General features: G+C 32.2%; 1 protein-coding gene across 4 annotated transcripts in view; it reads left to right on the forward strand.

Moving 5' to 3' along the window:
• Positions 1-2,655: 2,655 nt before the first annotated feature.
• The window catches only part of LOC105258023, a 328,244-nt gene continuing 318,846 nt past the window's right edge, over positions 2,656-12,053 (forward strand). For all 4 annotated transcript variants that reach the window (XR_003123324.1, XR_002192862.2, XM_020029615.2 and 1 more), the window contains exons 1-2: positions 2,656-3,006; positions 3,254-3,829. The gene's annotated coding sequence lies outside the window, so the exon portion shown is untranslated. The remainder of the gene's footprint in view (positions 3,007-3,253; positions 3,830-12,053) is intronic.

The raw sequence follows: 12,053 nt of genomic DNA on the forward strand, positions 1-12,053 counted from the left end.
CGTCTTTCTCGTCTTTAGCCTACCCGCCCGACCGTATACTATTCCTCAAGGGCACGTTCAATACTCGATATATACTTAGGTACATATTCGAGCTACTCTCCTTGTGGTACCCGCTCTCGCATATATAACGTATAATCCTATCGCAAACCTCGTTGACTTCTTAAGGTCTCGTACATATTGTCTTCTTCGATTACGGTTTTTTTTATGGGATTATCGCGCCGTTCGGTTTCATATCGCGCCTCGCAATTTCCACTTTATTATTATTTCGATTATAATTCCCGACGCATTGATAGTACAGTTATACCCCGAAACAACCGCTGCCAAAGTTGTTAGATGCGCCGAAATAAAAATAAATACATGCAAAATAAATATTTCTGAAATATATTTTGATTTTAAATATCATAAAGTTTTTATTAAAAAATTTCACATTTAAAAAAAATATTAATTTCATCAAAAACATTTATTTTGTACAGAAACCCGGAAAATGAAATGCATTTCTTCATTATTATAATTTCATATTAATTTAAAATAATTTGTAATAGATGGTAACGTAAGCTCGTATAACGTAACGTTTGTAAATTACTGTTGTCGGAAAACAATCTCTCGCATCCGCAAATAAAATAAATCGAGGAAATGCGACAAGTGATATTTGAGGAAAATCATACGTAGATGTGGAATTTATTTTACATGGGATTCGACCGCTCGCAAAGCGCGTCTTATGTCGTTGACGTGACGAGACGAGACTCACGTTTTTCCGCGCAGATGTTGCGTAAAATGCATGTCGAGACGTCTGGGATGCAAGAATGGAAGGCTCGATGATATTCGAGCGGAAATCTGGAGGTCACGTAACAGACCCTTTGCGCGAGATATATATTATCACATAAACATAAGTAATGTTAATCTCATGAATATATCCTATTGTTATATCTCACATATCGCAGAGAAAAATATATACATAATTTTGTCGAGCAGAAATATCAATATAAGCTTATCAAATTAATATAAGCTTTGGAGTACTCGCTTAAAAAAAAATATTAAAAATGAGATAAAATATTTTCATATTTTTAAAATTGTAAAATTATTATAATGTATATATAGCACCAACACTTTATCCAATTAATTGTTTATTTTAACAAATATGTTTCTTTATCTCATATTAATAATTTAGTTCGTAATAAAGATATTATTATTATATTTTGCATATTTGATATACTAAATTCAGTAAAAGTAAAAAATTTTTAATTTTTTACAAATTAAATATTATTTATAATAAATAAATAATTTTGTGTACAAAATACATGAAAATGTATAAGTTAATTTATTCATTAGTTGAATAATGATTCATTTTTCTAATGATATTCAAGAAATATTAATCGCGCAGATTTATTCAGAATACACGCTAATTTATTATAAAAATACATATTCTGAGATAATAAATATTCTGAGATTACGAACATCTTATTATTAATATGAAATTATAAATATAAAATAAATGCTGGTACTTACTGATTTTGTTGTCGACTTCTCCGGTGACAGCTCTTCGCTCCAATATTCGATGAAATGTTGGCACTTGTTGCAAGTCGAAGGAGAATTTTATAAACACATGAAGCTTGAAATTGATTGTTGAATTTTCGTCGTTAATATTCGCGATCGCAATCAACCGTATCATTCGATATTTATTATAACCTCATTTCGTGTCGAGTCATTGAAACACTGCATATAATATTGCGTACATTTACACGTATGAGTATATTACACGCGGCTCGGAAGTGCAAGTCGAGCTAATTTCTCGATTAATCGTGATACACAACGTTAATTATCGACTCTTCGACGATATACTCGGATACATAACACATATATACGTCACGGAGATGTCAACGATGTGCGTCGGTATGAAATTGTCGGTTCATATTTTTCGCAGGTATACCAACGGGTGCATAATTACGAAAACCTATTCGTATAGATTAACACTTGATCGACCAATCAGGACAGAGGAACTTTTTGCTCTTGATTGGTCAATCAAACGTCATTGTTCTCATGACTAGATTTTCGAACGCACGGATATATTTTCTATAACCTACAGATATTACGACGTCAATTAGCGTACTGAATAAAATGTGACAAAGGCTGCGGTCAAGACTGCACTATGAATGCTTCGAAACATCATTCTATCTTTATTCTTATGGAATGTAGAACAAAGATAGAATGTTTCAAAGCATCTAGAGCGTCTTCTCGACCGCAGCCAAAATTATATATCAAACCAAAGAAAAGCTTCAGATATGTTTCTCTCTCTTTCTTTCACGCATTATTATTCTCTAGCGAACATGGTAAGACGAAAATTATCTCTTCGCTTTCATTCATACGTTATTACTTGCGTGAATCGACTTTCTGCGCGAGCATCGCGAAACGACACACATACGTTGTAGATTCGTCATCGAAGGAATGCGAGAAAAAAGTTGAAAAAGCTTTCGAAATAGAGACAAGACGCGCAGATCAGACGAATGAAACGTAAACAAAACAAGAGCGAGACGGAGCATAGAGTCCCGTACGCGTCGCGGCGTACGGCGGTCGTTGGGGAAGGGGGAGTATCTGGGAGGGGAAACGCGGAGCACAAGGCAGCGAGTGTAGTACACGCGCAGCCGCCGGGACGCGCGCATCTCCTGTGTTCTTATATATCTTTTGCAGCTCTTCTCGTCGGAGAGAAGGAGGAGCGAAAGAAGCCCGCGAAATTATTGCGCGTTCGGGTTTCGCGATCGCGTCACGATATCGATACTTAATAGTTCGTATTTTGAAACGTTTGTTCTTCGATCAGATTTTAAGTCGGGTTAGGGAGAGGAGGGAGAGAGAGAGAGAGAGAGAGAGAGAGAGAGAAAGAGAGAGGCTATCGTTCTGTGAGTGTCACGTGATTCGCGCCCACGACGTGAAGATGCAGTGACTGTGTCGGCCGTGAAGCTGTCTGTCATTCGGAGACGCGTTATCATCGGTCAAGTACGACGCACGAGAAAGGTATGGATTATTTTGAAATTTTTCTTGATAAAAAAGATCTCCTCGGCATGATTTCGATTTCCTTCGCTTCGCGATTGTGTCTCGTGTGCTATTCTCGCGGCAAAATTGAGTTATTTGTGCACATTGAACGCATCTCTATTGCATCATGTCAGTTAAAGTAAACTGCGTAACGAATCAAGATGGCGACAATTACCAATTGCATTATTGTGTCATATTTTTAATTGACTCCGTTTTTTCTTTATTATAGGACAGCCCCGACATATTACGCAATATATTATCACAGATCAAAGCTCGAGATTTTCGTGTGATTGTTCGTTTCGGGAGATTCGGGATTTTCGTGTAATTGTTCGTTTCGGGAGATTCGGGATTTTCGTGATCTTCATTATTCGTTTCGTAGTACGAACGTTCGAGTGGATAAATATTACGTCGTGTTTATTCGGAAGACTTTCGCGAGTTGCTTTTGTATGTTGCTTTACACGAACTCTCGAAAGTTACGGGACGATGCATTAAATTATTCCAATGTGATCGCGCGAACCGCGTGAAGTGAGTCGCTCTGTCACCGCGTCTGGCGTCCATATTCGAATTCCCGCCGTGTTTGAACGCCAGGATCGCGCACGCTCCGGTAATTTTGCGGAAGCAGCGATTGTGAAATTCGCGAGTGTGCAATCGGTTGACGTGAGAATTGCCAAAGGATCTCCAGGATGCGTCTGCATGGGACGAGAACGTCGCGCAAGGAGGAGGATGATCTGACCGATCATGAAGCAGCGTGCTGTGGACATCGCTAAAGGGTTCGTTTGCGACAACATCCAGTCAACAAATTGGGGTGAGTCAAAGAATCTTTCACACTTTGAAATATTTATATGTATCATCACTCAAAAAAATGGTCTTGTACTATAATAATTTTCTGGATATGAAAAATTAATTGAGATAAATAAATGATTAGCAAATACTGTGATATCACATATATTTTGCACTTAACTTTTCAATCTAAAATCTAAATGATAGAAACATAATTATATTATATTTAAACTGTTAGTAAAATTTAAAGGGAAAATCTTTTTGTGGTGTCAATATATCCGTGTTAAAGCTAATCATATTTGTTATAAAATTTGATTGTGGTGCAATAGAAAAATTCATTTCTCACAAAGATTATTCTAACCGAAGTATTGAAACTCATATTTATCCAATGCAGTAATATTTGGCAATGGGACAAAATATATAAATTTGCTTAAAGAAATTACTATTAGAATTTGCTGCTGTAAATTCCACATGTGATGATATTAAATACAAAAAATAGCAATAAATTTTTATTGGTTACCCCTACAAATCTATTTGCATCAGCAGAACATTTTCTTGAGTGATATTTAAAAGTGATATATAATCGATATCGATTATCCTTTTTTAATATTATTTAATTTTTGTCATCAAAGCATTAAATTCACAATATATTGAACTAATAATATTCAGGAAATATTAATCGTGCAGATTTTTTTTATACGGACAATTGTTCAAATTAAAGCAAAGTAATAATTATTGAAATTTATATGAAATAAGATATTTTTTAATAATTATATTAATAAATATTAAATACAATAAATTTTTAAATTAAAAATTCGTCAGAAATTTGTTTAAAATTCGATATTGCGTAACTCCGGTTGGTTACACTTTTATTAATTTTTTTCGTCTCATAATTACATTATATTGGAATTGTCATGTGTATAATGTCTGCTTTTTCCAATAATTATCGGATTATTCAATGCAGCCATATTGCTCGACACAATTACATAGAGTTGCTATATAATTGCTATATAATTATAGGACTGTAATATTCACATTTATGTCATGTGTTTCTCACACAAATAGGTACTATGCAAATATAAAATAGATATTCCTAGAGATAATTAATACATGCAAGGATTTCAAATATATGTTCCAATATTCTATTAACAACAAATTATATTTATGTATATTTGCTATTGAAAATTTTGCTGTTAAAATTAGGAAAAATTGAATAAATATTGAATGTGTACATATGTTTATATCATTACATATATGTACAATATATATACAAAGGGAGAGAGGAAAAAGAAGTAAAATTAATCAATATTATAATTAATTAAAATTATATTTCTAAAAAAATATTAATTTAAATATTTAACATACTTATCGTAAATTAATATAAAATATTATCTTGAAATGATATTACAGCACGTAATAATTATTTGATATAAAATAAATATTGCAAATAATATATAAATATTAAAATTAAAATCGAGATAAAGATTATTTCAATCTATTGCAACGAATCTAATAGCGATAGCGGTACAATATCGTCGCAGGATGTGTAACACTCGCGAGATAAAAACGGTGCGGTGTATTCGGCTACTCGACGAAAAGATCGTTAGTCTGGCGCAGCTTCCGTGAAAGGTTAGGAGAATGCGACACGATTTCGTTGAAGAAGACCATCTCTTCAAGTAGGCGCTTAAACGTCAACATCTTGGAGAGCGCAGTCACTCGCTACGAGTACGTGGAGTGCAGCAGCCGCTCCGTCCTCTCGTGATGTCTCGATTTCCTCTTTTCTGCCCTTCCCCCCTTCCTCCTTTTCTGCCCTTCGCTGAAAGAGGAGCGGCAAGAATTAATGCAGTATAACGAGGGATTCATATCAACGGAATATTTCCAGCCGTTCTATTAATTGCGCTTGCATTTCCGCTCCACCGATCGCGTTCGTGATGTATGCGAAATAATATTCGAGCTGAGGTTGCTTACCGCATTGGCTGTATCCGCATCGAGATCATTTAAAGCACAGTAGTACATTCGATCGACGTGGCACATCGAGTATAGTATTTATTTAGAAGAGAGCAATTTTTTGCAAATTATATTCGAACGAAAATTGCAGGAATTACTTTGCCATAGGCAAAATTTGTCATGATTTCCATTTAATCAAAATATCGGTTATTGAAATAATTTAGTACGAAATATATTTCGTTCAGATATGGAATGGTTTTTTATGGCGATAAAAAATATTATATTATTTTTTATAAATTTAGTAAAAATATTATTTTTAAATTTTCCATTTGATATAATAGATAATATATTGCAAAATATATTTGAAATAAAATGATTTATTTGGTAAAATATATACATATTGTTGTAATTTTTATATTATGAAGTATATATACATATGTATATATATTAATTTAATATAATATTTTTTCATGAAATGCGCTATTATAAGGAATATCTGGTAACTTACGATAAACTACAGCGAGATAGCCTAAAGCGCAATATATTCGAAACTATGTTTAACCGCAAGAACATCCACCATAAACTATCATGAACTTATTCCAAAACATCTTTAGTTAGTATCAGAAGTTAGTTCACGTTGCTAACAATAAGTAAACTACATAAAATTATAACAAAGTATATATGGAATGTAATATGACTGATTATAGAATATAATATATAAAATATAATATAATATATAATATATTTTATAACATTATAATATAAAATATAATATAATATATTTAATGCCATATACGTAATGTTCTATTTAATGTAAAATATCGCAAATTATTTTGAAGCAAAATAGTAATGCGGAATATGTGAGAAGCTATGTATAATCACGGATAATTAGTACGATAGATTATTATAATTCATTCCAACGTATATTGCTTTATCATTTTATTGCGGCACGTAGCACACAGTAATATATAGTTGTACTAATATAACTTATTGTTAATAGAATGCACATCCGACGCCTTATCAATGCAATATTCGGCGTAATATTATTATCTATATATTGCGAGATATACATAGTTTATTGGAGATTGCACTTAAATTATTGTCGTAAAATTAACTAGCAATTAATTACTTTCACGGCACTTAATTAATCGCGCTTTTACATTCGAAACAGTGGTACCGCGGCGGTAGTAATCGATAGGTAAAGATAGATAGGGAAACGAGAACGCAGGTGATAGACGATGGGAAGAAGGGGGAGGCGGAAGGGAGGATGAAATCACGGTATAGAGAAGAGCCGGCGAAAATTGGAGAGGTCGCATTGCTGATGAGTGCGCTGAACCAGGCTCTTCAGATCTAGGGGAGGTCCTACTCTAATTTCAGCGAGGCGCTCCATCGTGCCTCTCTCCCCATTTTCGCGGTCTTCGTTTAGAATCCGAGACTATGTTGAAAGCGAGACGACTGTGAGTCGTGCGAATGTCGTTGACGACACTGGGAGAGAAGCGTAAGAAAGAGTGGAGACGAATACTTGTTCTCGAAAGAGTTTCATCCGCGAAGTACGGTGTATATCTCGCCGAGATGAAGACGGCTAGAAACAGAGGATGGTTTTATCTTCGCGACTTTCCCGAGGAATTTTTCTAATTGAGCATCTAACCCCGGGATGGATTAATATTTAGCCGTGTTAACAATGGGTGCTTTTAAGAAACGTTACCCGTGCTTGAAAAAAACTTGGCCGAGATGTATCACTAAAAAATGCAATATGTTACTTAAGCTGCTTGCGCACTTAAGTAATATTTCTCACCGTAAGAACCCCGCGGTTTTATATGGTGTACATATTTTGTAACAAGTAGACCTTGCAAGTAGTTGCTATGAAATAACATATGTATATAGATTCTTTTACCAAAAAAAAAGATAAAAAAAAGATAAAAATGAGAATAATGTATATGAATATTATCTGATACATATTTATCACATTCTTTATAATATTAAAATATTTTTAAGAGATTATACTATGCATAACTAAAGATTAAATGGTAATAAATAGTAGTAAATGGTTATATACATAAATAATGGAGATCAGATATTATTATGGGCAAAATTTAAATTTTTTTTCTACACAATTATAAGACATATTGCAATCTATAAATATTTTTTTTTATCAACAAAGATAATATTGATTAGATTGATAAGATTTATTTCTTTTAAAAACATAAAAACATATATAACCGCTAAAAATATAAATATGTATTACTGCAATTCATGGTAAAAATGTAGTCAGCATTCTTCAAAATATGAAATTTTATTATTACTTATTTTATTTGTATTCGATAATTAATATTAATTATAAAACTGGAAACTTCACATATAGCGCAAATATAGCGTAAAAGTTGAAATCATTTATTGCAGATAATTAAATATTACGAAAAATATATATTACCGCTCATTGTGATCAAATATATAATTGAAAATTATTCGCGCGCGTAATTCTTTTACCAGTTTTTTGCGCATCAATTTTATTAGGTATCAATTTATAATAATTAACGCTATTACTTTACGACATTGTTTACATATTTACCATAATTAGCGGTGCAAAATTTATGGAATACAAACGGACGTGGTGACCGAACGAAAGAGGAACTGAAATACGTGGGGAGGGCACGGTGTTTCATTTTGAACGAGGAGCATTCTCCACGGCCGGCTGGCTCGCTCTAAACAGGCAATATTACCTATTGACTTTGGCCCGCGTGGGGGTTACTTTGTCGATGGTTGACCAGATACCCAGGTTTGAGCAAAATTTATCTATATGCGGCTTTATTTTATACGAATTCTAATTCGGGAAGTTTGATTATTAAAATAACTAATATTGAATAATAAAATATAATAAATAATAAAATGTTGAAAATATAAGTAAAAAAATTCTTAAAAATAGAAGTCTTACAGAATCAATTAAAATTAATATCGGGGAGAGAAGATTCAAAGCGTGGAGAAAAATTGGGGATCAAATTTTCAAATATACGTGTATATATATATATATATATATATATATATATATATATATATATGTATGTATGTATATATATGTGTGTATATATATATATATATATATATATATGTATATCGAATTTAAGATCAAGAAGCTTTTTTTATATTTTTTTCTCTAAAATATTCCTCGCGATAATCTTGAATTGCTCTAAACTATATATATTTGAAATAATATTCTTTAATTTCGAACGAATAATTAATTAGAAATTTTAACCTCTCATGATCTCTACATATTCATCTTAACTGATTTGTCCTGCATTTGGTTCATTTTTACTACTTCGCATGATTTATTCAGCTTTGCAGGATTCATAGACGCTTGTAAAATTTTGGGCTGTGAGCGGGAATAGGCTCTTCGCGTTTTGTTTTATGACCATGTCTTGAAAAAGACATAGTCATAAAAGATGCATTAAAAGATTAAAAAGAATTTTTTAATCTTTTAATGCATCTTTGCGGATAAACATTTTTCAACTGCGGTTTCTCTTTTTACGTTTTGTTATATAAAACTTTTTCGATATGATACGTGTGATTATGTTCTCAACTCTGTAGTATTGATTTTATTTAATTGTGGAAATATATCTTTATTTTTATAGTGATGATTTTTCAATGTTTATTATATAAATTTGCTTCATCCGATTATTCGCTGTTCGATAGGTTTGTTATCACAACGGAAGTGATATCATAATGTCTGTTTCTCTTGTAGAAAATATTTTCCTGAAATTGTAATAATAAAACCTATATATACATATCAGAAATAATACATATTATCATTCATGTCTCGTATCGTTATCGTAATTTTTAGTAATATCGCGTTCCGATAATGTAATATTCCGCATATATAATTTCACAATTACATTTCGTGCAATGTATACTGTCATCTATAGATTTGTAATTGTGAATAAATGAATACGAGAAGAGTTGTCACATATAAAAAATAATAAAAATTTATACATGTTTTAAACTTTTTTAAATTTATTTTTATTCATAAATTTGTTACAAGAACGTGACATAATAATGTTTTAAAATTTGAACCTGGTTTGAGTCAATTTTAACTTTTTGAATACACGATAATTAATTACATAAAAAAAAATGACTGAATATTTTTGCTTTTAATATTTAATTAAGCAGTTAAAAAAATTCTAAAGATAATAAAATAGATAACAACTTTTTTTTATCATACATAGAAATAAACTTATGGATGCTACTGTATTCTTGCATCTCCACAATGAACAATTAAATATCGATGGGTCATCGAAAAATACGCAGTACGTCAACGATACGCCATCCATCATATTATCAGCTTACAACATCGACGTGTATATTTTTTTACACGTTCTAATTATAACGTCGTGCGTTCAACCCTGCGTACGGTCAATCCGGATTTCGGTCTGTCGACGGGTAAAATAACTCGAATCATATTACACGTGCGTTAATACGCGGTGCGTAACGCACTGACCCGTGCCGCAACGAGCAACGAATAATAAACGAATGGATCAGTAATGGAACGTCCGGATGTGAGAAACGAAACGAATCGAAAATTTTTCTCAATAATTACTTGCGTCATTCAGCATTCGATATCTTATTTCTACCACGCAAGATCTAGGAGACATTTTGTTTTCAAGAGTTATCAATTAAAACGTATTGATATGGAATCGCATCAAAGTGTTATCGTTATTATTACAAATAACATTTTCGTAATAATTAATAAAAGCGATTGTTAATACAACAGTTATCTAGACAAAAAATTTAATTTGATAAAACTAATTTTTAAAAATTAAGAATCATAAAATTAAATTAAATTTAAAATTGCAACTAATATATAAGTATTATTTGGGTCATATTGCAATCAATGTTAATTCTTAAAGAAACATCAAATTACATCACAAGCATATTATAAATAGAAGTTTATACTTTTAGATTTCATTTTTAATTTTTAATTTTTGATCCTTGAAAATGCTAATTTCTAAATTTCGATATTCTTCTGATAAACGCAAGAGTATCAGGATCTAAAAAATTTATTAGAGTCGAGAAATTTTACAATTTTCGTAAAATTTGAGAAATTGCATTCATTTCTCTAAAAGTTCCCACAAAATCTCTGACGATATGCATTGGCCACAGGCAAGTTTGTATATCTTGTATCTTCGATAATTATTCATTTTCCTGCGCGTAATTTGGTTTAATTTAATTGCAAACGTCGCGCGTTTGCCTGCTTCCCCTCTCGCACCTCACTACTCTCATTCTCTCTCTTTCTCCCTTTTTGTTAGCAACAACCCTTCATGCATTTCCCAGACTGGCTCAATATAAACTGCAATTTAATTGCCGAGCTTGCCAATAAACCATGCTTCCTCCGTAATTTCGCGGCCGAGAGCCGTTCATTGCAAAATCAAGGGCGCGCAATCAAATTCGGCGACGATTGCAATTAAGACATTTTTTCAGTTTTATTTTTTTAATATCTTTGTTTTATATATTAGATGACTATGTGATCATGTTTTTAGCAAATATGTGATTTTATTTTGCTTTTCTTTTAATAAAAAATCGCCAATTGCGATTTAAATCATCGCTGATTATACTTAATTATTCAAAGATTTGATAAATTTTATAATTGTTTAAAAATTTTATAAATGTTTTTACATATATTAGATGTTTTTTTATAATAGAGTCATCATCGGTTGCAATTAACCATAAAAAATTTTTATTCATTATCAAAATTTATCTATAAATTATATTTTTAATTGTTTGTAGGGATCGTGATATATACTCATTGCGTGCGCCCAGCCAGCGACTAATTGGCAATATGAAATTAATGTGGTTTAAATTAAATTGACATTCATGTTATTTTGTCCGGTTATATGTCCCCTCCATAATTATTTAAATGATGATATAAAGAGGAGTCCACATCTCTTTTTTTTCGAGAGATTACCGATTTTCGACGTTTCACCGTGTATCATCCAAGCGATTGATAGCGATTATCAATCGAGTTTTGAAATCCCACGAACGAACAAGTATTATCTCGTTTATCCGGCAATGACGGTAATTATCGAGCCGCCTGGCGCTATTAAATTAATCTGCGGCCATCGATATCGCCCAGCCGTGGCAAAATCCGTGGCCTTATGGCGATAAATACGTAGTTACACCGGCCGGTCAATCTCGCTGTATTTCATTCATGCCTCACGATTTGTCACCTTTTATACGCCTTTTATGTTTCGACCTGTTTCTTAAACGCTCGTTTCTATGCTCGTCTATTGCGATTCTTGTGTTACGTGTTGCGT

The sequence above is a fragment of the Camponotus floridanus genome, unplaced genomic scaffold (assembly GCF_003227725.1).
Source record: "Camponotus floridanus strain SB8 unplaced genomic scaffold, Cflo_v7.5 scaffold5, whole genome shotgun sequence".
NCBI lineage: Eukaryota > Metazoa > Arthropoda > Insecta > Hymenoptera > Formicidae > Camponotus > Camponotus floridanus.